The 25,276-nt window shown below is 45.4% G+C and overlaps 1 long non-coding RNA gene across 1 annotated transcript in view; it reads left to right on the top strand.

Moving 5' to 3' along the window:
• Positions 1-1,096: 1,096 nt before the first annotated feature.
• LOC130390744 (uncharacterized) overlaps positions 1,097-25,276 on the top strand; it is a 33,608-nt gene continuing 9,428 nt past the window's right edge. Inside the window, exon 1 of the long non-coding RNA XR_008896806.1 lies at positions 1,097-1,300. This is a non-coding gene — a long non-coding RNA (uncharacterized LOC130390744). The remainder of the gene's footprint in view (positions 1,301-25,276) is intronic.

The following is a 25,276-nucleotide window of genomic DNA, read 5'->3' as shown; positions in this document are numbered from 1 at the left end:
ATCAGATTTCGATTTATTAGAGTCGGGGGATATGAGGAGCGGTCCTGAACACGAGGATTAACCCCTGACCTCTACCCTGAAATAACAATTCATGCAAGTGTCTGCTAAATGAATTCAATGTCAACATCTCAACAAATTCATAAAAAAACACCACATTGAGAGATGCAACATACAGAAAGGCATTTTTCTGGCTGATTGGCATTCTGCTTCTTCCAGCTGCTATGGTCATGCTTTGCTCAGGTGACAAATATATTCCAAGCATACATGTAAAAGGCCTCTCTACAGGAGTGTACTGGCTTCAAACCAGCAACCCCATTCTTTGTCCTAGGCAGCATCTTTCGCTCAATAGGACAGGCAGAATGACAAAATGTTATTTTTTAAGTAAATAGGCCATGACTAAAATTCAGTGTCTCTTCAACGCATAAATACATAGAAAGCTGCAACGCAATTGTTACAATAATAATCGATTGTTATGATAATATCATAATAAATTAACTGTAGCTGTTGCCCCATCAGTGATTTCGTAAAAGCACACTGTTGAAATACATTGAATTCCATCACGTTGTCTTTTTGGTTTTCGCCATAACTAACACCAATGCCTGTTTGGCTATTAATCTCTGCGGTTTCCACACAGCACTTATGCAAATCTGGCAACACAAGATAGGCTCTAGTCAAATATAAACGATAGAGACAGCATTATTTTTTATAAAAGGCTGTTTAGGCCAGGCTCGTGAGGCCTACGTCATTTTGAGAGGAAATCTGTTCATGCGATCAGGGACCAATACAGCTGACGATATGAACACAAGACCCCCCACAATCACTCCATCTGACGAGGTAGGGGTCTCATTGAGCTCTGAAAGGATGGATCTGCACAACGAGCCTGAGGTGGCTATGCACGTGCAAGATGCAAGGTGCACGTTGCGGGTACGCGCATATGGCACCAATAGTGGTAGAGTAACCGATCCCAATGCAAGCTATTCCAGTCCCCGTGGGTTCGTGAGTGAGTCACGTGTCCTCGGGAAGTGTTAAGGCAGGGGGGGGGGGGGGTCACGTCGAGAGATTTAGAAAGAGGGAGGGGAGAGCTTCATTACGCACAATCTAGTAGTCGCTCAGTGTCTCGCTGACATGTGCTAATTGTCCTTGTGTTACGACAGAACGACTTGGTCTTTGGGGGAGTTCACAGAGCTTTACCCATCGCACCACACTTCGCTGCTGTCCAAACTTCTGCGCTTATCCAGCGCGATCATCGGCGGTTTTCAGCGCCATCACCTGCGGAGAGCTTGGTCCACTGCGCATCGAGGTAAAGTGCGCTTTTCATGTTTCTATGTTTTAAAGCAAAGTGTGAAGTCATTGCGTGGTGTGCGCAAATTAGTTTGAGTGGAGCAATGCTTTCCTTCGTTTGGTTTGCATGCGACGCACTGTTGGATTTGGCGTAATGGGTCCGAAAGCTGTTCGGTAATAGTCGAGGTGTTACCAGAATAATTGTAGTAGGCCTACACAATAAAATTATTCTGCACAGATGCACTGCAAAGACAAACCATGAGCGTAATGTTTAATAGTTGAAAATAAGCCAATGTGACGCAAATGTTGATATGTTGCGTCAACGTCATTTAGTTATGATTAATTTGCGCGTTGCATCCGATTGTTTTGACTGGGCTATTTCTGGGAAAGCATCTCAAGTATTAATCTAAAGTTCATATTCCCCATGCACAGCGTGTTTTTCGGAATGATTCTCCACCATGATGCGCTTTTAGTTTTGAGCGACAGACGTCAGAGTCACGCCCCTGAGAAGCTACCACACACATACTACTTTTCACTATCTGCAGGCTTAGTTAGATTGAAGTCATAAGTATTTGCGCCCTTGGCACCTTATTGGCCAGAATTGCTGAAGGGTTGGAAATTGAATGGTCCTCGAAACAGTGACTTGGTATGTCCGGAGTTCACGGGTGTGCGGACAGACAGACGGACGCAGTGTACAGTAGCTCAGCACGTGTAGTGAGTGTGGAGCCTCTCTGGTTCAGAAAGCCTTTCGTTTGAGGTGTCGGCTTCACATCCATAATGCAGGAGCTCAGAACAACGCAGGAGCCAAGGTGCAAGTGCCTGCCAGCCCGGCTGCCCTCTCCCAGTGTGACAGCCTTTAGTTTTTAACTGGCCTATCATTGTGACACCTTTTTTCCGCATTAAAACATTAGCGATAGACCTTACCCCACCACGTGTTGACCCACACACACACACACACACACACACACACACACACACACACACACACACACACACACACACACACACACACACACACACACACACACACACACACACACACACACACACACACACACACACACACACACACAAAAACACACACACACACACACAGACCCACACCGTGGCTCAACGTGTCTCTATAGCTTCCCGTTGTCTCCCTCAGTGGCTTCGATCTCCAGAAGGAGTATAAGCCCCGTTTCCATGACGCCCAGGTGCCTCATTAGAGGACGATCACTGTGGTTATCGAGGCCGGCATCGGAGTGCACCCGAGCGGGCAGACCTGTTGGGGGGGGATCATCACCTGACACACCCTCATTTATCACATGACCATGCAGGGTCCCTCGGCTCCAACCATCTATCTCTGTCCTTCATAAAAACAATGTTTGGACTTCCCTCTCTCCCATGCTCTCTCATGCTCTCTCATGCTCTCTCGCCCTCCTGTCATCTTCCTTCCATAAGTGATCACTCTAGACTTATGCATTATTTGTTTGAGTCCTATCCTAATGACAAACTGTATTAGTCCATTACACAGACTTTAGGTGGGAACCCTTCGCTGGAGGGTGGAGGGGGATCATCTGCAGGAACTGCTCTGTCAGAAGTTAACAGTGCTTATCACCGGCTATGGCGGAAAAGGGGTGTCACTCCCATGTTGCCCAGACGTCTTATTTTGGTCCGTCTGTCAACAGCTGATGCCGCCCTGTGTCTGAGGGGCTGCAGGGTCTAGGAACACTTTAACAGGGGGGCCTCTAGGAACAGCATTGTTGTTTCAGCTTCAGTTGAAGGGAGTTGGGGGAAATTACCTCTGACTTCCTGTTGGTGGATCTATGCAATTATCATTGGTTCTACACTTTGTCTTATTTACCTCAAGGTATTTATTTTAGGTTTTGCATTTAAACGTATACAAATGTAGGCTTTGCTGTAAGTGTCAATACAAATTCAGTAGAATCCAAATGTATGCCAAAGATGTATGCGTTGACATGCATTTCAAAGGTAAAAGGTCTAAAATAAATGAGTATTTCTGTTTGATACTGGAGTACGGTTCGATTTGGGATGTGAGGTAGCGTGATATGACATTGTCATTTATTTTGGAAAACCAAAGCATCTACGGCCGTATACTAGAGCTCTGTTTTACGTGGTCTATTACTCCTGGCTTTTCTTCAGGTTGCAACATGAATCTATTCTGATCCTGATCCATTTAAAGAGCCACAGCGTATTGATCAGGGATCCCACAGAGGCTTGCATGTTGTGCATCTCGATATATTGAAATGAATTTTGGAGTAAAAGTAGGACTACAACTTTTGTTGATGACTTGATGTCTGTAAAATATTCACACCAATATAAATGCAGATGCAACCAATATCCTTGTGACATAATGTGATCTATTTAAATCCGCATTGGGACATATTTATATATAGCATGGCACTGGTGTCATTTGTAAGCATTGCATTTTATGCTCTATCTGGATCCTGTAATGAACACATTGTATGGCTCTATGCATAGCTCTACTCTCCATCAGTCCTCCTCCTTTCTGCTTTCAGCTTGGTTTGTGGTAGTAGTTTGTCCTCCGTCTGTTTGAGTGTACTCCCTTTCTCTTCCAATCGACTGTAAGGTGTGTAACAGTTACAATTAAGTAAAAAAAAAAAGATATAAGTCAAACCCCCCCATCTACCAGCACCGTGTCTGTCGGTGACAACAACACAGCAGGTCGATTTCGCCTAAGACTCCCTGCTGGGCCTGCGGTATATCTCCCCGTCCTACTGCCAGTGGGCATGCATGTATCAGGTGGAGGTTTTGGCATCTTCAGGGGGGGGTATGAGACCGCCAGTCCATCTCCTTGACAGGACGCCCCTGAGTCAGTGCGACACCACCGCACAGGGTCCAACCTGGGCACCGGCCGCCAGCCACAGGCAGACAGAGGCCGTCCTCTGAATAATTGAGAGTTACTTATGCAGACGAGGAGGAAGATGATAATAAGACAGAGTTCTTAGGGTTCACTTGGACGCCTGACACGGCTGCTCATCAGCGTCACATTGGTCTCCAAGGGAATGTCCGGTTAAAACTGGCTTAGTGACGTCTGGACACTTTGACGCTCCTGTCAAAAAGCCCTTGTCTGTGTGTGTCCTGACAGGCTGGGCGGGGCCGCATTGTAACTGGGTCGTATTTGTGGTCGGCCTACTCACGCTAGTGTTGATACAGCAGCAACAACAATGTTCCCCATGACGACGACTCTCTATCCTTCAGTCGAAAACCTTCAACTTTTTAAAATGTGTCTGTGTGTCAATTGTTGCAGCAGCACAACAGAACATTCTTTCTTGTCCTTTTACTTCCATTTACTCTCTTAAAGAAAATAAAGATGATCCGATTGGATCTCTGTGCTTTCCAAAGTTACAGAGAGTGTCCCTCTGAGGGACAGACGTGACGGTCGGATCAGGCCAGGGTCTTCCCCCTCGTTGCCACGACGGCCTGTCAGGTCCAAACCGTCAAATCCAGTTGACGTGGAAGGAGAGGCGGAACTACAGCCTCTTGCAGACAAATATAAGAGAGAGAGACGGGTTTGCATTGAACTTTCTAGAAGGGTCACTGTGGGTGTTTGGTGACGGTAACTGTACGACTGATGGTGCCACAGTGGGGGATACGGGTGTGGCAGGTCGCTAGGTGACCCGTGCAGTGGGTGGGCTTGAATTCTGACTGAAGCTGTCAGAGCCGTTAATGTAGGAGCTTTATTCCGAAGCCTAAAGGGACAGCCGCCGTACACACACACACACACACACACACACACACACACACACACACACACACACACACACACACACACACACACACACACACACACACACACACACACACACACACACACACACACACACACACACACAGACATGACCTCCCAGAGAGGAATGAGAGGGGACGGATCAGGTCATGGGAGGAGCCCAGTGATTGGCGCTTAGGGAGACTGCTGTTGCCCTCTCTCCTGCCCTTCCCACACACACGCGCACGCACACACACACCCACACATACACACAGACACACACAAATGCACACACATAAACACACACACATACACATACATAGAGATAGAGAGACACACACAAACATATACACGTATACAAACAAAGAGATAGAGAGAGAGACAAACACAAACACATACACACACACACACACACACACAAACACACACACACATACACATTTACACACATAGTGATAGAGAGACAAACACACACAGATAGAGACACACACACAAACACTCACACCAAACGCATATCAACGCACATACGCACACTCATGCTTATGCCCAAACTAGAATGTGTGCACACATTTGGACATGCATGCACTCCCGAAAAGAGCACACAATCACACATATCGTTCTCTCTCCCTACAGCCAAATTGAGCTGAAGGACCAAAAACTGAAATATGGTTATTATCCCTCATCTCATGATTATGGACAGACAACGGAAGTTACTAAAGGTTTTCTCTAAGGTTAGGAAAATACAGAAAAGGGAAGTTAAATGTTGGCTTTGGAAGCTTCACAGGCACACATGGATACTGATAAATGTCATCATATTCTGACCATTTAACCAGAATACCTAATTTAACGAAGGAAACTGGAAAGACAGATTTCTTTCTATGTAATTGCCAGGCTAATGAGTCATAATCCTTTCCAATAACGGAATATTCAAACCATACAGACTGGTAAAGGCAAAAGAAACCCACAATATAAATACATGACCCATTTTTTTTACAAATAACCAACCAGAGTTACAATAACTCTAGAATACAAAACATGACTCATAGAAAATCTAGCAGATTGTACAAAGTAGATTATCACGCTGTAATAATCCTAAACTTTGTGAAATTATACTGTTCTGTAATGGAGTGGAATCATCTGGATCACACAATACTCAAGTTGTAGGAGTTATTCAGCATCCTAATGATGGGTGTCCTGTCCATCATTGTATCGTATGTTTTGTGCTGTTCTTTTCCCTCCGCAGTTCAATCCACCGGTTCCGCCTCACCCATTTACATTCCCTGTTTTCAGGGTCGTTTCAGTCCACTACTGCGGACTGAAATGAGGCTGTTCCACTTTATTGGATGTAGTCCCTTCTTTTATCACAGAACGGTTTGCATGACTAAGACCCTGTGTGGGACGGAGCAGAGGAGGATGCTGCTGTCCCTGATGCTCACCTCTGCTGGGCCATGGGGGCGACATGTTGTGTTGGCTAAGCCTAATATTAATAGTTTATGACAAATCACTACTTTTCCTACAAAACGACCCAGAAGCAGAAGACTGATCTGATTCAATTCAATTCAATTCAATTCAAAGTGTTGATGGATTCTTTACCTTTATCAAAGCCACCGCAGAAGTGCCTAGAGCAACAGTAGATATAGAAATAAAATGTATATTATTTCCCTTGACAACAATACATTGGCAGGGACAGTTCCAGGGTTGAGATCATGTGTGCCACATAACCTCCTACAGGCTGTTATGTAAAAGCATTTCGAGAGTACCTCCTGTTAACTGTAGCTTGGCTCCGCCGGCCTAAGTTCTTCTGCTCAATTTTAATTTCCCTTTAGTACTACACTGGAAAAAGCCTTCTGTTGAACCAAGTAAAAAAAACATGGGTAATGGTTCACATCTATATTACATAACTTGAGCCAATGACAAATATATAGCTTGCCTCAAACAATATTTCCTATGTTCATAAAAACAAAATAATACAACTTGGCACCAAGTATAATTCTATTCTTTGAATGAAGTTAATACATTTAAATCGTATGTTAAATCCTAAACAAAAAAATATTGATTCACTCCAACAATTGGTTCTCATTTAAGAAATATCTATCAGAAATAATTTGGTTTATCCAATCAAAAAGATTACAATTTAATCAAACAATTGTTTCTCATTATTGTATACATCATCATCATCATTTTTTCCCGCTCGGCTCTCGCCGCTTCATGTCCTTGAGGCGCTTCTGTCTGGATTCGACATCACATCGCGACATCAGTCAGGGTTAGGTGCTTTGCCAAAGACACCTCGATACACTGCTTGGTGAAGCCGGGGATTGAACCAACAACCTTCAGAATACCAGCCAACCCGCTCTACCACCTGAGCTACTGCCGCCAGTGAGTCATCGTCACTCTGGTCAAGTGTAGTGCTTTCACCTCAAAAAGTCGCCAAAAGTCACCAATAGCAGCTGAAAAAGAAGCTAGATTTGTCGCTTGTCGCTGTTTTGAAAAAAAGTCGCCAAAGGGGTCTGAAAAGTAGCTAAATATAGCGACAAAATCGCTAAGTTGGCAACACTGCGGTTTGGTCCAGTAGTCGTAAGCGTCTTTGTATTTAATGCGCATGCGCAGGCTTGTACGTAACCTTGACATTTTACATTTGTCAAAATAGATATTTCTTAATTGAACTCCTAACTAAAAATATCTATATTTCACAGTATTTTGAAATAAAAAAAAGTTATTTTAAAAATAAAACAAAAAATGTTTATTTGAATTGAATTACAAAATAATAATCAGATGAAGTGCGGCATAAATCCCTTTTTCCAGTGTAGGTCTGGGTCGGCGGTATGTTAGTGGGTTTTCTCCGTCTAAATTTTCTGCATCCAATCAGCGAACAGAGGGAGTGGCTAAGACCAATGACGTTAAAACTCACCTCTCGTTGACGGACCTCGTCACGCACGGACGGAGATTGGTTTGTTTACAGCCTGCGCGCAAAGTGATTCCCGGTCAAACGTCAGCGATTGGTTATGGCAGATCCAGAGTGGCACTGGGCAGATCCAATAGTTTCAAACTTCAACAGACACCCGCCTTCAAGTGAGTTAACGTTTGTCAATTGAGTAGGTCCGGTCTCTGTATTTAAATGAAATGAAGAACGAGAGTCTGGTAGGACCAGGCTATGTTAACTGTATACTATATCAACATACTGTTGGAATAAGATGGCCATTGAAGTTTTATCCATAGCTTATCACCAGGTCAGGCTGTGCATGCACAGAAAAACAGTGCCATGCCTCAAGATGGGTTTGCTTTAACTGTTCATTACATCACCATCAATCCCCCCCACTGTCATCACCACTGTTCTCCTAAAAAACACGGGGAGCATGTTGCTCTGTTACTTAGCGACCCAGTAATGATTTCCACTATAGCCCCATACTTCCCCCCCCTGTGGAGCAGAGAGGAGACTGCTGGTCCACTCTCAGTAGGACTTGAACAGTGACCTCTGCGGTTCCTCACTCAGGACCCCTCCTGCTTCAGATCCCAGCAGGGGGTGAGGGCGTGGGGGTGAGTGGGCAGCAGAGCAGCCATGACATGGGCTTGAGTTAATTCCCCCTAGAGTAATGACTCCTCGGTGCCTGCGACCTGCTCACCTCCCGCATTACTGCGGGCTGAGGATTCCCGTGTTCGTGCAAGCATGCTTGTATGAGCAGACCTTGACTTGGTCAACCCACCCCCCCCCAGACACACACACACGCGCGCGCACGCGTACACGCACACACTTTCAGCTGCTCTTTTTCCCTCCCTCCCTCTTGATGTGTCTTTTTCGCTCTCTCGTTTTCATTCCTCATTATCCTGCCATGCCGCCACCGCTGCCACCACACAGCACAGGCCTCAAAGCTCTCCTTTGTAGCTTGTCGTTATTTTTCTTGGTAGATTGTCTTCAAACCCTTCAGTTATGAACTCCAGATCTTTTTTTTCCATGGTCTCCTCGGTGGCTTACTGATGGCGCTGTTAATTACTATGAGGCTTCATGAGATGGTTGATAAAACCAGCGATAGGAGGCCGAGGGCGGTCTATTACTGTGACCTTCCAGCTAATGGCTTTGCTTATCGTCATCATCTCCATCCTCCCATTTAGTCGGGGGTCTTTGTGGGAGCTAAAGGGTCTAAGATCAGCCGAGTAGTTGGTACAGTCAGCTCAAGTACACTGGAAAAAGGGTTTTAAGCCGTACTTCATCTGATTATTATTTTGTAATTCAATTCAAATAAACATTTTTTGTTTTATTTTTAAAATAACTTTTTTTTATTTCAAAATACTGTGAAATATAGATATTTTTAATTAGGAGCTCAATTAAGAAATATCCATTTTGACAAATGTAAAATTTTAAGGTTGTGTATTCAACTGATTAATAATTTTGTCATTCAATCCAAATATTTTTTTTTGTTTTCTTCCTAAAACACTGTTATACTTGATTAGGAGCTCAATTTAGAAATATTTGTTCAGACAAATGTACAATTTCAAGGTTACGTACAAGCCTGCGCATGCGCATTAAATACAAAGACGCTTACGACTACTGGACCAAACCGCAGTGTTGCCAACTTAGCGATTTTGTCGCTATATTTAGCTACTTTTCAGACCCCTTTGGCGACTTTTTTTCAAAACAGCGACAAGCGACAAATCTAGCTTCTTTTTCAGCTGCTATTGGTGACTTTTGGCGACTTTTTGAGGTGAAAGCACTAGCCTTGACCAGAGTGACGATGACTCACTGGTTCTGTGAGCTAGGACAGTCTGTCTGTGTCTGGAGGGAGGTCTGGAGTTGGTCTAACTCTGCCATTTAGATTGATAATATATATTATATATTGTGTGGCAGCAGTAGCTCAGGTGGTAGAGCGGGTTGGCTGGTAAACTGAAGGTTGTTGGTTTGATCCCCGGCTTCACCAAGCAGTGTATCGAGGTATCTTTGGCTAAGCACCTAACCCTGACTGATGTTGCGATGTGATGTCGAATCCAGACAGAAGCGCCTCAAGGCCATGAAGCGGCGAGAGCCGAGCGGGAAAAAATGATGTATACAATAGTTTGATTACATTGTAATCTTTTTGATTGGATAAACCAAATTATTTCTGATAGATATTTCTTAAATGAGAACCAATTGTTGGAGTGAATCAATATTTTTTTGTTTAGGATTTAACATACGATTTAAATGTATTAACTTCATTCAAAGAATAGAATTATACTTGGTGCCAAGTTGTATTATTTTGTTTTTATGAACATAGGAAATATTGTTTGAGGCAAGCTATATATTTGTCATTGGCTCAAGTTATGTAATATAGATGTGAACCATTACCCATGTTTTTTTTAATTGGTTCAACAGAAGGCTTTTTCCAGTGTAGAACAAAGACACATTTACGTAGATTGCTATACTTTCCTCGCCGTTATTTGTTTTATTACTTGAAAGACAGACAGTTGAACGACAGATGTTCCTTCATCCTTTACTGAACGTCGCTCATGATTATTTTTCGACTTATGGAAGAGACTTCCAATTGGTTCCAGGCTAGAATGATCATCAGAGAGAAAGGGGAATGTGAACTTACTCGGTAGGCTGGTAGATTGATTGATCTATCAATCACATTGGGAAGGGCCCTCCCATTTCTGATGTCATGAATGGGGTAGATGTTGAAATTGTTTGTTAATGGCTACATCCCAGCTACATCCCAGCTACACCACAGCTACATCCCAGCTACACCACAGCTACATCCCAGCTACATCCCAGCTACATCCCAGCTACATCCCAGCTACATCCCAGCTACACCACAGCTACATCCCAGCTACATCCCAGCTACATCCCAGCTACATCACAGCTAAATCACAGCTACATCACAGCTACACCACAGCTACATCACAGCTACACCACAACTACATCCCAACTACATCACAGCTACACCACAGCTACATCACACCTACATCACAGCTACATCACAGCTACACCACAGCTACATCACAGCTAAATCACAGCTACATCACAGCTACACCACAGCTACATCACAGCTACACCACAACTACATCCCAACTACATCACAGCTACACCACAGCTACATCCCAGCTACATCACAGCTACATCACAGCTACATCAAAGCATCCTCACATCATCACAACTACATCCCAGCAGCTTGTAATCTAGGGCCCAAGGAAACCATTTCTCTCTCTATCTGGCACGTGTTACCATGTAGCGGTGTGGGTTACGAAGGCGACAATTAAAACATGGGAACAGTGTGATGCTAAATAAGGAATAAACGACAGTTAATCCCTGTGTGCAGCCATGTAATTACAAAGTGTGAATTGTACTGTGTTAAAATAGGATGAATTATATGTAGGGAGTGCATTTTGGTGGGGAGAATAATTGCCCTTTTTCTTTTAATCAAATCTAGCCTTCTAATTTCTCTTCCTTCGTTCTTTTCTGAATTAAACATCACTAAAAGTGAGGCTTGGGGTTTTCAGTCTCTAATTAAAATGACAGTTGATGCGAAGAGTTATAAATACTGAAAAATGTCCAAGAGTATCATTAAAGAGTTCCATGATGGGAAAGATTTTAAGATTTGACGTTGAAGGGGTAATAATTTAAAAATAAAATAAAATCATTGAGCTTAATTGTAAGAGCAAACTTATTTTTTTTTTTCCTGTGACGTATTTTTCAAAGTTAAGGCCAGGGCTAAACTTCTAAGGTTGCCGGTGTTGAAAGGTTTAGTGCCCACTCCTCATGTGTCAGTGATGGGGTCTGCTGAGTGTGACTGACTCAGATCAGTGTGCTTGGCTTGAGTTTGCCCGTGGCCTCTCCGACTTGTGCCACTTCAACATTAAAGGCGGTGCGTCTGACATCTTGGTAAAGCATGAACGGCTGGCTTCACAAGGCTTTGTGGCTCGGTCGGGTTTCACTTCAGACTCCACTCAGCAGCTTGCCATTAACATGTTGAAACTCAAACCCTTGAAATCATGGTGCAAGATGAAGCTTTCAGTGTAATCTCATAGAAGAAAGAAAATGTAGATATATTTGTCCCAGCTCCAAGACCCCGACCTCCCCCATCTGTCCACTGGCATTCCCATGCATTTGGGACCAAGTGATTTGAGATAACATGAACAGCCATTCATTCTTTGCAACATGGGTGTCTATAGTCAGTGAACTGCCACAGTGGGAGGAAAGAATGTGTGTTTGTGTTTCTCCATCCACACACAAATCCCGACAAGAAAAGTCTCTAGCAGATGACGGAATGCTGTCTTTGTTTGTGTGCGCGCGCGTGTGTGTGTGTGTGTGTGTGTGTGTGTGTGTGTGTGTGTGTGTGTGTGTGTGTGTGTGTGTGTGTGTGTGTGTGTGTGTGTGTGTGTGTGTGTGTGTGGGGGGGGGGGGGGGGGGTGAGATGCTATCAGTGGTGCCACCGTATACAGTGCTATGTGCATTATCTCCACATGCACCCTTCCAGGCAGGAAACCTCCAGGGAATTGTCTAGTGGAAGTATCTCTTGTGTCTTATACAGATATGTATTTGTTTCTTTCATTTGCCCAAAAGATATTCTCTCTCTCTCTCTCTCTCTCTCTCTCTCTCTCTCTCTCTCTCTCTCTCTCTCTCTCTCTCTCTCTCTCTCTCTCTCTCTCTCTCTCTCTCTCTCTCTCTCTCTCTCTCTCTCTCTCTCTCTAACACCTTGAAATAAGTGGTTTACTTAGCACTCAGAAAAATGTATACTGTCTGGCTGGCTCACGGTAACATTTTCCTTGTTTGCTCTGAGCGAAAAAGGGTCTGCAAAATGTCTCGCCAAAGTCTGGTGTCCTCATTTGATCGCTACCCGACCACTTGATGTTCCTACTCAAGGAAATATCAATCATCAATATTCAGGAATGTTCCCATGGCACCAGGTATGATCCAATGTTACCCTTCAATAACATCATACCGTTTATTCATTTTTCCTCCCACTTTTTTTCTTTGCGGATTTTATTATTTTCCTATAAAAAAGGCACACGCCAGAATATGGATGCAAGGCAGGGGCCTGCCCTTCGATTTCCCCAGGGCTCTCTCTGTGTTCCTGCCTTGGCTCTCGATGCAGCCCTGGCAGGCCCTGGCTCTGCCTGCTGCCTTGTAATTAGATCCTGGTTCTTAGCAGGGCCTGGCTGCCTGATCTCTGTGGCCCTCTGTGACTGCAGATGGGCTCTGGTTCCCCAAACACACATATAACACGACATACGTCGGTCGCTCGCACTTGATCTCTGTAGATTGCCTGCTGTTGGGTACATGGCCAGGCCCCCACACACACACACACACACACACACACACACACACACACACACACACACACACACACACACACACACACGCATCCAACAACACCTATCGCCATCATAGAGACACATCACACGTGCTTGTGAAAATATACACGACTATGTGTGCATGGGTGAGACACATGCGCACCATGCTGCCAATGTGTTGCAGCTGTCGTCACAACATAACCATCAGATTGTAGCACCCTTCTAGAATGTGTAGAGTCTGGCTGTGTCTGCTCTTACTGCTACTCCTTTACTCTGTGACCGGGTCAAAAGCTTCATCCATCAATTCAGTACGTCAGTCACTCTATCTATCTATCACTCACACTCAATCACTCAATAAATATATCACTCCATGCCTGAACACACAAATCAATCAACCTGTCATCAATGATGTGCGTTTGAGAGCATCAAAAGCTTTCCCGGAAAAGCTATTGATTAATCCATCTGGTCAGAACCTACAGGGCATTATCCAGATGTACCCCCGTAGCATTGACGGGTGAGCGTCGGGGCATGGCTGCAGCTGCCACTGTGATTGGCTGGAGCTGTGGTGATTGTAGTCGTCTTTTCTCCTGCCTGTATAGAATCTGTCCCCTCCTGTCTCCATTCTGCCCGGATCACAGTCACAACAGAATGTTGTCTCACACCCTGGGGCGTTGTAACTTATCAATGGGAACCAAGCGTTTTGCTCGCTGCTTTAGCTCTGCTGAGCCCCTCGCCTTTCTGTGTTTCCCCGAGCACCTCCGGTTCTCTGAGGACTCTGGGCTGGAGGAGGAACCTGGCTCGCATCACGCTACACTACACGGTTATGGGACGGGTGGGAGATGGTGCTCTGGGCTACCCGGCCCGTCACCGCTCCCCTTGATCTATGCTGTCCTGCTGCTCCTGACAGGGAATAAACTGTGTCTCCCCCGCTTCCCACGGGATCAGCTGGCGTCCAACCTTACACTAGATGAAGGCGTAGTTTGGTTCTATCAAACGACGGTTCTCTCAAGGTTTCAACCGAAAAGGGTTTGCCAGTGTGCCTCGCTTTTTACGGCCTTCTGTTTGATCCGGGCCCGAGTGGGCAGCACAGTCTGGAGGACAGACAGAGGAGAGGGGGCTGTGCTGTCAATCCATACGAAGCGCCAAAGGAATAAGGTGTGTGTGTGAGTGCACCATGCATGTGACTATATATTCTGCCTGTATTTGGATGCTGTCAAAGCCAAAAGCTCAACACTTCTAAAACTGTGTATGAAAATAATACCGGAACAGAAAAAGTTAACCATCTTTAACAAACTTGAATAGGTATTGGTGGGATATAATAGCTCACAAGAAAAGAACGAGTGCACATCGAGTTTAAACCTGTCAGATACTACTTATCATCCATCTGTTGCTAGTTAGTTGTTTTATAAATGGCAGTAGGAAGAATTGAGCGAGACACAAGACTTGCTCAGACATTGAGGATCAACGCACTACACTGAGCAGGTACAGTGTAAAACATTTTCTATTTTAATGAGATAGGGAAAAACGGGAGCGCTCCCGGCAACCACATTTTGTCACTCCACCTTGGCTCATTATTTCCTGGAGAGAGTGACTAACAAAGTGGCAGAGGGGGGAGAGAGGGGGGGAGAGAGAGAGAGAGAGAGAGAGAGAGAGAGAGAGAGAGAGAGAGAGAGAGAGAGAGAGAGAGAGAGAGAAAGAGGTGGCAGGATACAGCCTCGAGCATGAAGCAGGAGACACCTAGCAGATGGAGTAAAAACATGTTCTGGAGGGAGGAAGAGGAGAGACAGGGAGGAAGAGGATAAAGGAGGAGGAGGGAGACGGGGACAGGCGCCACTTGGGACAGTGTGCTCCTTGAGTGAATTCCCCCAATAAGATCCAACCCCCCCTCACATGCACACCACACACTCAAAACTTTAAACATTGAGAGGCAAACACACACACACACACACACACACACACACACACACACACACACACACACACACACACACACACACACACACACACACACACACACACACACACACACACACACACACAGACACACACACAGACAGCACACTGTGTTGATTTGAATGTCCTCCTGTCCGCCACAGTGACTGTATACATGCGGTTGCAGTCCGTAGCGCACCCTGACCCATCCTATACCGGGGCAGATGAAATCGAGTCTCTATTATCTTCCCCGTGTTCGCACGGCAGCAGCACTACTGCTCCCCTCAGCGCGAACACACAAACTCACGCAGGCACGCACGCACACACACTCGCACGTGTGCACACACAAACAGACACACATGCACACGCACACACAGACACACACACTCACCTGAAGCGACCCACGGCCCACTGGATCCCGGCTCTCTGTAGCGAGTCTGCGTGTAGCTGCAGATCATGCATGCATCTGCATCGTGAGTCTGGTGTCGTTTGTGTGGGTGTGTGTGACTGTGTACATGGTGTGGGTTGGTGTGCAATGCATGGGTATTTGTATGTGTGTGTGCATTTTTCTTTGTGTGTGCATATTTTTCTTTGTGTGATGTTTCTTTGTGATGACTTCTGCGCGTCTGTCTATGATTGTGTGTGTGTGTTTCTCTTTGATGTGTATTCCTCTGTGTGTGTGTATATTTGTACTTCAGAGGAGGGGAATTATGAATGCTCTATTTCGGTGCAGAGAGCTCAGGCTCCAGCTAACCATCTCACACGGTGATAAGAGGCTCAGTATCTGGCAGCGTTACGACACGCCGCCTCACCGTGTCTAAATAACCCTGGGCATGAATTTTGCATTGTGTTGGTTGAGATCAAAATGTAGCTATCATTTTGGGATGCTTCTATCCAAAATGTGTCCCTGATTTAAAAAGTAGGTTCTAAACCTCATTGACCTCATTGTTTTTCTGACCATATCCATATACATCACAGATATTTTACATTGACACAAATACTAGAATATATGAGCAGCCAGTGTGAAATGTGAATAGTACTCATCTCAGGTTGAACATTTCAATCTACCATGTTTGGGGCAGTGTTAAATGGTGCCCCCCCAAGACGCCCATAGAGGTTTTCACCATGGAAACATTTCACTGCTCAAATATGCATATCCATGTGAGGGTATTGAGGAGGTGTGTTGAAGAATTGTGTACTGAAGGGCCAGTTACGATTGGAAAATTACCTTGTGGTGTTCATATCACACTGGGCAAGCACTTTTATTTTAAATGATTCATGAATGATTAGTGGGCTGCAAATCCTCATTAGTGGGGAACATAAGTGGTGGGAATGTCAGGGCATCATTTTAGTACGGTTCTAATTACCTGCCACTTCAGAAATCATCGCAGTGTTGCATCCTGCTCACCCCCTACAGTAGACAGCTGGGGTGGCATTGGTTGTCTAGATAAAGGACTATCATCTATTCCACACAAAATGTTACTCTGAACAATAACTCCCACACCGACAGAGCACAAGTGACTTGGAATAAACACCATTATGGACAAACTAAATATGGGGATTTTGACATTGTATGAAACAATGGTTTAACAACGTACTTTGCGCTGAGACATCAATCACGGGTTTTTTGTCAACTAATCACAGGCAGCCTTGTATCAGGGTTGTGCCCTAGACGTTTGATTAGTTTGGTCGAGGATCCTCTGCCCAGTGCAGCAGACCAGCTCATACAGTTGACTAGGTTAATATCCTATCCTAATTGGGCGGCATGTGGCTCAGGAGGTGGAGCAGGTTGGCTTGTAACCAGAAGGTTGCTAGTTCGATCCCCTGCTCCTGCTAGCCGAGCGTCGAGGTGTCCCTGGGCAAGACACCTCACCCTACACACCGCCGTCGGTGTGTGCATGAATGGCTGAATGCTAGGCAATATTGTAAAGCGCTTTGAAGGAATACTGGTTAGAAACTCGCTATATAAAAAATGCAGTCCAAAAAATGCAGTCAAATATGTCACGTTTGCATTGATTTAAATCCAGATGGAATAAATGAAGGTTTTCAAGGAAAACCTGCTTAAGTAAGTCATGGTAAGTAAGACATGCGTCACATAACTTTTGGAAAGTGAGATGATTTTAACAAAATAACTTTATTCAAAATAACTAACGCTCTCGTTCAGCTCTATCGTCACCTTAAAGTGGCTAAATCATGGGTGTGATCACTGTGCGAGACAGTGACATCTCAGTCAATCCTGTACACATCCCAAGCCACTGTACTCTGCTCCAGTAGAGTGGATGTTTTAAATAGCCCACTGCGGTTTCTAAAATCTCTTCATAACATGCAGAAGATAATCTCTCCTCAGCTTCCCTGTGTGTGATGTGGTTTGTTGGTGCAGGAGTCACAGTGCAGAGTGTCTATGGGCTGCTCATGAGTTTGCATTGAGGACACTAGATGGCAGTATGGGTGTATAATCCTGTCTACATCCATACCAATCCATACTTTCTGTATCTTTCTGACACACTGTGTGCTGGCTCCTTGCTCCCTCTCACACATCCACTGACAAACACAAACACAGACTCAAATACCGTCCTAGACATACTGCAATGTCATATGTCAATCATTTTTCAGGGTGTACAGTATATTTGGATGTGTGTGTGTGCAATTAATGTGGGGGGGGATGCTCAGAGGAACACTCATGGCCATGATGAACGGGTGAGAGGGTGAACGGGCTGCTCGGTGTGGTGTTGACTGCTCAGCCACACCTCAGTCATCTCCCATTCTCCTCCATCTCCTCCTTCTCCATGTCCACCGCGGAGGACTGGGCTGCGTGTGGCAGTTCATCTTAAGGTGCTTGCACACCGCCACACGGCAACCGCCCTTATAACCGCCTCGCTGCCAGAGGGTTCAGCACGGCGGTGTGAAGGGCCAGGCGTTTTCAATAGCGGCTGCTGCTGCCGCTGCTGCCGCTGCTGCCGCTGCCGCTGCTGCTGCTGCCGCCGCCGAAAGTTTCAACACGGGGAAAGCTGAGCGGTAGGGCAAAATCTGTGCGTGTTCATGTGGGCGGCAACCGCTTCCTGGTCTACAGCCGCTTTTGTAACCGCCTCCCCTCTGTCGCCCTTCTCTCATTGAAATAAATGGAGGCGGCGAGTTGCCGCACGGCGGTGTGAAAGCAGCTTTAGGGTACAGTTGCTCAGACACTGTTTCATTGCTTCTAGTTTTCATTGTATTGAGCCCTTTCTTTCAGAGCCGGTAGACCTCCTGCTGTGTGTCTGGCTATGCCGCACCATCTCCCCAAATAAGCTCATAGGGTTCTGGATGTGCACACGTTTGGGCACTGTGGATGATTATAGTGCCATAGGTTTGAGTTCCTGGTGGTGGGGATATAGTGTGTTTGTATGTGTGTGTGTGTGTGTGTGTGCGTGTGTGTGTGCGTGTGTGAGTGCGTGCGTGTGCGTCTGTGCGTGCATGTGCCTGCGTGTGTGTCCGTGCGTGAGTCTGTGCGTCTGTGTGTCTGTGTGTGTGGGTCTATGTGTGCGTGCGTGTTGGCTCTTGATCCCGATAAGCAGATTGTTCCCCTTCTAAAGGCTCTGCCTCAGAAACAAGCATTTTGCATGATGCACTAAATCTGCTCAGTGTTTGTGATTAGCTTTTCCTCTGAGCAGAGGACCATCTTTTCTCTCCGCTCCTCTCCTCTCCTCTGCTATCTTCTCTACGCAACGCTCCTCTTCCTCATATCTCCTCTGTTTTCCCTCTCCTCCTCGGTCCTTCTCTTTCATGTCTTCTCCTCTTCCCTCCTCTTCTCTCCTCTCCGCTAATATCTTCTCTCTTCTCCTCCCCCTGTCTGCTTTCCCCTCCGTTTTGCCGTTATTTTCTCCAGTCTGTAGTCCAACTGCAAAGCAATGTGTCGCAAAACTCTGACAGATAAGTGCTGTCCCCTGTCAGACCCTGAAGAAGACGGATGGTTACGTAAAGCCTGGCAGCTTCTTCCTCAGGACTTGGAAACGTAGTTCTCGCTTACATCTCTGACACGCTGAAGGCTGGGGCGACTTTGATGTGAATCAGCATATGCTAAATGTTTCACTAGCGTATGTTAAATGTTTAACCTCTCATCCTTTTCTACAGAAATGTTGGTTTCCTTGATCCGTTCCACGCTAGGAACACATGCAATCAAACCCACAGACACAGCAGTGAACAGTTTCACCCAGGGACCGAAAGGCTGTGCATAGGTCGTCTGTTTAGCCCCAGTGTGGACTGGCCCTGACTGCTCCCCAGCTTCTCTGACAGTTTCATCCGGACAACAGATCTAAATGGAAAATAGGATGCGACCAACACTGCCTGGCAATACAAAATACATGTGAGGCTGAAAAGGCTATTTATTTTGCGTCAAAAATGTTTCCATTATAATTCAAAGAAAGTAGTTTTGACTATGTTAAGAAAAACAAATATTTTGTATTCATTTGTTAGTTAGTTCTGGACTCATTCCATTAAAAATATCGACAGGTCCACAAAACACTACAAGGGCCCCGAGTATTCTGTAGCTGTGGTTCACCTTCAACCGCCCCAGTGCAGAGACACCCGTAGATCAGACCTCAAAGGGGGGCTTCATTAGCTTAAACAGTCGCCCCTGTCATCCACCACATTAATTAGAGTACTCTCTCTCGACTACAGTCGAGAGAGAGAGAGTGAGAGTGAGAGTGAGAGAGAAAAAAAGAGAGCCTGGCTGGCTGCCTTGAGTGCAGAAACAATACGGAGGTAGCTGAGCCTCTTCTCACAAAACGAAAACACAGTCCTCCAAGATAAAACCCCCAGTAGTCATGACGACAGGCATGGAAGGTCGTTAGGACATTATCCTCAGTCAAAATACCTGATTTATTGTCAAAATATCTTGCTAATGTAATAGCAGGCCTTTCGCACCAGTTACTGAAGTTACTCATGTGCGCATGTGCCAAGCAGCCTGCAGCTCACACACACACAGCAAGCGCTAATGCATACATAGAAACACACCGCATACACACACTGCACTCACACGCACATGCGCATGAACATACATGGAAATGCACACACACACACACACGCACACGCACACACCGCATGTCAAGACAAAGGCAGCGACACACTCGCCGAGCTAAGACGTTATGTTTTTAAACATAACGGCTCTGTATTCGACACACGCACCCAGGTAAGAACACACACGCACAAACCGCAGCGGCACACTTGCCCAGGTAAGATGGGGAGCCGTTATGTTTAAAAACATAACGGCTCCGCCGTCTACAAACTCTCCCAGGTAACACGGCGGGTCATTCATTTTTTCATTAAAAAAACGTTAAATTCAAACATCGCACAGACCGGCATATCTACACAGAAGCCACGTGATTCTTAAAGAGACAGTGTCCCTATAACGCAGAACGAAAACATGTAAATAACACAAGACTACACTTTGTTGCTCGAATGTATTATTACTCGCCTCCTGAATTCTCTTTACACTTTGTTGCTCAAACTTAACATTACTCTTCTCCTTGAGCCTTCCCAAATGTCTTGCGATATTGATATCCCCCCCTCCCCCCTGCGGACTGTTTTAGTTGTTTTATTTTTCTTATGTTTTGTGTGTATGCTATGTGTGACTGTAGGCTACTGCTGCCTGTCTTTGCCAGGACACTGGAAGAGATGTTTAATCTGAATGATGATTATTTTCAACTAACCAATAGTAGTTGCCTTGCATTTGAAAATGTCAATGCACTTTTCAGCCCTGAATAACAGTGAAAGCTATTTAATAATTGATTTGCCTGCATAGTATACTACACTTTCCATTGAACAAATACCCCTGCTACCATAAATTGACTAATTTTATAATGTAATCAAATGCTCACACACTAGCTGCTTTCAGACACACGTGTAAGCCCTGATGGGCCGTATGTGTGAACAACATACCCTGACATTTATACCCTGAAAATCTTTTGAATAATACTACCCCTGAGGTAGTATTTTCTCTGTAGGAAATGTAAATGACCTTATATGTGAATGGGGAGTAGAAAGTCTGTATTTCTCACACCACTTCAGTGAGCGTGTTGTTGACGCTTCTGCATGTCATTGAGTGGCCCCCGAAATGATCAGCCTTAAAAAAAATTAAATGTTGGCACTGCTTTTAAGTGTAATATGTGTCGTGAACGAATGTTATACATTGTAAAATTATAGGCAAAATGTTATATTATGCCCTCAGAAATTTGTTAGATTATCGACTGGGGTTTCCACATTATTGCTATGGGTTTAATTACAACTAGAAGTTGAGCGAGCGCAACGCGTGTGCGAAAACTCTAGTTAGCATTATGCCTGCACATCTGCATTGTAGTGTGCGTTGTTGGACGCGATTTCTGCTGTTTTCTGTCAGTCTACCTTTGACATAGAGGGGAGGTTTGTTAACACCAACAGGAGTACAAGCGCATGTTATCCTTGTTTATATTTCAATTGAGGTTAAAAGCATGTTCAGAATGTTCACAAAAAAAATGCATCGTCAATAGAAAATAAATGTCATCTGAAATCCACTATAGTCCAATAATCCTCACTTTTCAGCACAGGATTCTGTCCTAAGTGCTGAACCTCCTTTTCTCCTGCAGGCAACCAGCTTCTGTGAGTCAAATCAGCCTCGGCCATCAGAATCAGAATCTGAATACATTTAAATTGCTGATACGGTTTGATAAGACACACAGGAATTTTGACCTGGATAGAAAAATTACTTCAGTGACTTCGTCTCTAAACCAACAAAAAATACCAAAAAAAGTTTGTTGAAATACTCACTGGTCTTAGACAACAAAATCTGTTGACTTCAGACTCTGTGATCAGATACATGTAGTTCTCTCTCTTGCTTTCCACAATTCAAGGTGAAAGTCTAGCTTTTCTTTGTAATAAATACCAACACAATATCAAAGACCGGGATGCCTAAGCTGCATGTTTATTTTTAGTGAATGTATTTAAGTGTTTCAGTTCATTTACATTCCAGAGGCCTCAAATGCTTTCTAATTGTAAAACAACAGGCCACGCTTATGTTTCATGTGCAGTTAATGAGGTCAGTCAGCCTAAAATCATAAATTTCCTGTGCTTTTCCTAAGCAGTGTTCAGAGACCTTCAGACGTGCTATACTCATCATACGACATCAGGCTCATCCCCCAGTCACATTGTCGTTCCTTTCTGTTTGTCTTTCTTTGATGAATGAAACCGGTTCTCTCCTCACCACTAAGTGGTCTTCGTACATGATGCTGTGGTTCACTTTCAGCGTGTATCTCAGGTTTGTAGTGCAGTGATATTGTTCCTTTACTGCTCTGACACAACATCGCTTTCTGGAGCAGCGGGTATCAGATCAGATATGCCCATTCCCCCTTTCCAAATTCTATCTATCTATCTCTATATATTTTTCATACTAGCCGACTTTTTGGGGACCAGCTGGCAAACCGCCTTTATATGGATCTGGGGCGCAGATCCCCCCCTCACAGCGATGAGCGATGCGTCTTTGTGTGCATGCTTGTGCGTCACGTCATGCCTCTGCCAGTGTGGGACCATGTGTGTGTCTGTGTGTGAATGTTTGACACTTCAGACCCGCTGCTCCCGGTAGCAGAGGGCCATCTCCTCAACAGGGGCCCTTTGAGAATGAGGAGCGGGCCCTACTGTAGGCTTCTGTTGGGGGGGGGGGGGGGGGGGGGGGGCGCTCCCTTCCTCATCAAGGACGATCCATTTATCCGTGTCTGTTCCACCGGCCCCCCCGACGCACCCTCAGACCAGGGGCCACAAAGGCCATATGTGTGCATATGCAAGACAAGGGAAATGAAATGAAGTGTGTGTGTGTGTGTGTGTGTGTGTGTGTGTGTGTGTGTGTGTGTGTGTGTGTGTGTGTGTGTGTGTGTGTGTGTGTGTGTGTGTGTGTGTGTGTGTGTGTGTCCCTAGTCTATAATGTGGCATCCCTTCACTCCCATGGGGCAGGGGGGGGGTTTAAAGCCACTGTTCTCTGTTGAACTTCCCCTGTGTGCACAAAGAGCTCATTTCACCATCAGCTCGTGTGAAGTGGAGAGACGGTGAAACCACACTGGGGGCCGGGCCGGGCTCCGCGTCCTTGGTTTGACTCATGGGAACCAGTGTCTGCTGTGGGCTGTTTGGGTGTCGCCTTTCTGGTATCTGGTCATATCACGGACAACATTGCCATAGTCGGCATGGCCGCCCTATGAAGTCATGTGACTGCGTTGTGGCTCCAGTGATGTGGGCTGTTGTCGCTCTCGCCTTCTCATTGATGTCCACGCAATCGGCTTGTTCTGAAACCGTAGCCTGTTTCAGATTTAATTTAGGGCATTTAGCAGACGCTTTTATCCAAAGCGACTTGTAACCCTTCATGCACACATTCACACACTGATGGCGGAGACAGCCACGCAGGGCGACAGCCAGCTCTTCGGGAGCAGTAAGGGTGAGGTGTCTCCCTCAGGGACACCTTGACATTCTGGTTACAAGCCAACAAGCTCTTCCTACTAAGCTCCGTCGACCCCCTGATTCTGTTATTCAGTCATTTTGGGAACGCTTTATGTTTTATTATGAAAACAACACTTTTCCTTGGATTAGGGGTGATGTTTTGGGTCTCTGGTGCATGCACACGCATACAAACTTTGAAACAAGTCTGTAAATGATCTTTTGAGTGAGATATGCATTTCTGAAAGTACAGAGCCTACAGTTAGAGTGAGTCATTTCGGCGCCCCCTTCTACGTAGGAAGCAGGCACATTTGAATATTACCTCCCCCTTCCCCACCCTCCTCCAATCAGAGCATAGCTAAGATTTTGTTGACCAGCGGACGAGCGCTGCGCGGAGATGTTTGCGCATTTCAGAAGCAGAGATATTCCATACAAAAATAGATGTCTAATTTGTCAGTTTTCCATGTGACTGCCTGGCAGGGAGTCAGATCCGGCGGGGGGAGCTAGGCGGCAATCCGGCAGTTCCGGCGGGAGGAGCTTTGGCGGTAGTCCGGCAGCTTCGGCGGAGAAAGGGATTGTACTCCCGGAGCTGAGCTGCTGGGCTGCCGGCGAGTTCCCCCCCGCCGGAGCAACCCGATTGCCGCCGAAGCTTTGGCGGCAGTCCGGATGAGGAGACATGGAGGAGAAAGGGATTGTACTCCCCCCGCCGGAGCTGCCGGACTGCCTCCGAGCTCCCCCCGCTGGAGCTGCCGGACTGCTCTGCGGCAGTCTGGTATAATATCAGACATAGGGCGCTATCTTGCATCCAGTGCAATTAACTTTCTACACTGGCACATGTGTCGTTGCTAGTTTGCAACTGGCGCAGAGTGTTAAATTAGGGAATGATCTTGCGCCCTAAGGGGCGGTTCGGCGAAAGAAGGAGGCGTGTTCTGCTGCAACCGTTCCCTGGTACTATTTTGCAGTTTCAGAAACTTCCGCCACAAACCAGGAAATACTTGGTTTAAAGTCAGTGGCGCGTTGTTCAAATGCTATTTTAAGGGCGTATGCATAATGTTGCTTGTGCGCCTCGCGCTTACACTTTGCTTCTCTCATCTACCTAGCCACACATTTGTGGTAAATTATTTGGGAAAGAACAGCTGATACAGCGGTAATAAGTTGTACTTTTAAATCAATGCATCTGCAAACACCGTACAGCAAACAAATATTTTCTTGACACAGACATCGTGTACAAGCCCATGACTTTTAGGATTAATGAGTATTTCATTGTGAGAAAACATTGTGTTAAAGAGAATGAATGAATGCGGGCTCGCGCGTGTTTATGTGTAAAATAATTAATGAATGCGGGCACACGTGTGTGTGTCCATCTGTTTAAACACATGCAAACTAAACACGTAACGCATAATACAGTCCATGGTAATGTATATTATTGGGGGGACACATGCATATTAGGAACAGAAGTCGATAACGATAATGCATACAATACTGGTAAGAAACGATGTTTGTTAATTTATTGCGTATATCATTAAATAGAACCACAATTACCACATATCATAAGTGTGTTAAGTTTTCTTTGCCAACATTTATTTGAGGACTCGTTAGGGATGGGAATCGAGAACCGGTTCTTGTTCAGAACCGGTGCCGAGT

This window comes from Gadus chalcogrammus, chromosome 10 (assembly GCF_026213295.1).
Source record: "Gadus chalcogrammus isolate NIFS_2021 chromosome 10, NIFS_Gcha_1.0, whole genome shotgun sequence".
Lineage (NCBI taxonomy): Eukaryota > Metazoa > Chordata > Actinopteri > Gadiformes > Gadidae > Gadus > Gadus chalcogrammus.
The sequence above is the reverse complement of the archived record's forward strand: the minus strand, read 5'-3'. Positions and strand labels throughout refer to the sequence as shown.